The following is a 3,139-nucleotide window of genomic DNA, read 5'->3' on the forward strand; positions in this document are numbered from 1 at the left end:
ACAAGAGACTTAGCTAAAAGCAAAAGTACAAGACAGAAAAAGATCTGGAGAGCAGGTGGGGAGCTGGGGGTAAAGGAGCGCAGGGGAACAGCAGCGAAGCGAGGAGCGGGCGGCAGAGAGGAGGGGCTGGGGTCTGCCGGACCTGCAGGTAGTGTGGGCAGGGAATGGACCCCTCTGGGTTCTGCCCCTCTCGGATTTCTCAACGTCTTTCAAACCCTTCCCCACTCAAACTATGACAGAGTAGAAACATGATTTAAAGCTTGAGTTCGGATTTGGTTGGTTTTTTGGGGGTGTTTGTGTGTGCAGTGTTTGCAGAGAGGTGGGTGCAATTTGGAAAGTTTACTGAGCAACAGTTTTAGGAAACAGGTTGAGAAATTCCTATTTCACATTTTCTCCTAAGAGAAGTCACTCTGACTTGCCTGATTAGCCCAGTCTTTTACATTAAGTGCCAGAAACCTTCACCTGGTAATACAGCTCAGCTGATCTTTTCTGCTTTAGATGAACAGCCTTCTCCTCAGCTCATAGTGAAGTGGCCTGAAAAAAATCCAGTATCTTGATCTAGATTGTTAGGAGGAAAAACTGGATTCTCTTATTCTTCAGGGTTTTTAATTTATCTGTATTCTTTGCATAGACTTTGCTGAGAGAGATCCTGCTGGCTCAGGAACATTTCATACCATAATCTTCCTCAACATCATTATTAATTCAATGTTTATATTTTCCAGTTTGGATCTTTTCTTTCTTTCTTACAGCTGCATCACACAGATTATTATTTGAAAATTGCCTAATTCACCCTGATCCTTTCTTCCTCTCTCCTATTCCCAGATCAGAGTAGAAATTACAGTTATTACCCCCTGCAGCACCTGACTTTGTCCTATTGAAGCTAATCCTACTTTCCAGAACATTAAAATATGCTACTTTTGGTACTCCACCCTGTTGAGACTCCACAAATTCCCAAGACCAAATGTAATTCCATGTATTCCCTTCTATTTCCGTTTGATGACAGTATTTAGCAAGATGTCCCCAAAATGGAGTCTTCTTACTAACACCTGTCTTGCAGAGCTTGACTGCAGGTTCCTCCTTAGCGCATTCCTCACTACTTTATAATTCCTCCACTATTCTCCAGCTTTCTCCTTTTGATTATTAATTTTCTGTGTGGCACTGATAAATTGCTTTACTGAAATTCAATTAGATGAGATTGCCTTTGACTGAAAAAAACCTGGTATTATAAAGCAAAAGATCTGATTAGTCTGGCACAATCTACTTCTGGTGATTCCATTTTGTATTTTATCCCATGTATCAGTGTCCTAACTTTTCTAACCATCAATCCTTTTGTGAGATGCTGCATACCAATGAGCCATAACTTTTCTTCCCTTTCCTTAGTGCAGACACAGCACTTCATCCTTTGCAGTGAAACTCCTGTCCTCTGATTTGACAAGCTTATTAAAAATGCTGTGTGCCAGGCTTCCAGAATGCCAAGTAACTATTTGGTACTGAACCCCTAGCTCATCTCTTCCATGTTTTAAGGCTCTTTTGAGTTTTGGTGCTACCTCAGAGTAAATCTCACCCTGTACCTTTATTCCACTGCTTATTTTCATCACTATATATACATACTAGTCCTGATGAAAAGTCAGATAAGGCATTTATGAAATGCTTGAAATAACTTTTCTTCTCAGTGCCCCCTAAAGTGGGCCCGTTTTGGTTTTTTTTCTTCATGTTCTCTTCAATTCAATTACAAGATTATACAGCCTTTTAGATTTGCTTTAGCTTTCTTTATAAGATCTAATGCAACCTGACAAAGTGAGACTTGTGAAAAGTCCTTACTGTTTGCCTTGACATTTACACCCTCCAGCTCATTTTTCCAGAACAAAAAGGGGTCAGGTTTTCTGCCAGACACATTCTTTACATCTCACTTGTGAACAAGAGCAAATGTGATAATTGCTCCAGCATGGATGAAGAAGAAATTCAGGAAGCACAGTGAACAGAAACGTGACTCAGGAAAGCCCCAGCTACCCTTATGCCAGAACAGAGAGGCAGACCAGCCCTTCTATGGATTATTCTGACTACAGTATTTTCTTTTAAGTGCATCCTGAGGATCAGACATCATGTTTTACTTTTAAGGGTTTTGACACAGAAGGTTGCCATTTCCCTCAGTTTTCCTGTCTTCTACCTTAACTTCCCACATTGCCTAGAAAAGTGGAAGCCAAAGTCTGGGGACCCCCAAGGAAAATAATTCATATCAGGTAAGACACTGCTGTGTAAAACAGCCAACCCTGATCTTACACAGGTCTCTCAACCAGTTAAAAGGATTGGCAAAGTGAGCATGCATTTAGAAGGCATTTTCCATCTTTGTTTAGCTATGAAAGCAACATCTTCCATTTTCTGAGAGGAAAACACAGCTCACATGGTTCCAGTGCAAGCAAGCAGAGGTTATAAAATAAAAATATGGTGACTAATTTACAAAAAAAAAACCCACCACAAAAACAAAACCAAACTTACAGCTGAAAGTATTTTAAAAGTATTGTATAAGCTGCAATAAGACCCACCCAGACAGGCAGCAAGGGGGTTGTCTGAAAGCAGCTTTTCACCTGCCTCATGTTGTGAAGGGAATTTCTCAACTTCTGTTTTCTTCCCTTTCCTTCCACACGGGCTGTACCACCCCAGAGTAACTGATGCTGTACAGCAGCATACCTGGGACAGGCACCTCTCCCTCCTTGGAGGTAAAAGCTCCATCTTTGTCTCTCACACTCCTGGAAGCAGACAGCAGGTAGCAAGAGGGAGCCCTGTGCAAGATTTACATTTTTCACCTCTTTGGGGGATAGTGAGATACTGCACAAGCAGTGAGAGCCCCCAAAATCAGAACCAGCCTGAAATGCCACAGAGTTTTAACAAGTATTTCTGCAAGCCTCCACTCCAGCCTGTTCATAACCCAAACCACTGCCTCAGGGTAGAGCAGCTCCCCAGAACCTAGACAGGATAAGAGGGAAGCAGGAAACATCCTTCAAATTCTGAGCTGAACCTCCATGTTCAGCACCAGACTTTTCATACTTGGAATCCAACTTCCTTAAAGACCTGTGCAATCTTAAAAACCACATCTGCTTTGTGAGGAGTTACATACAGCAATGTTCACAGCTGAGACACA

This window comes from Heliangelus exortis, chromosome 3, assembly GCF_036169615.1.
Source record: "Heliangelus exortis chromosome 3, bHelExo1.hap1, whole genome shotgun sequence".
NCBI lineage: Eukaryota > Metazoa > Chordata > Aves > Apodiformes > Trochilidae > Heliangelus > Heliangelus exortis.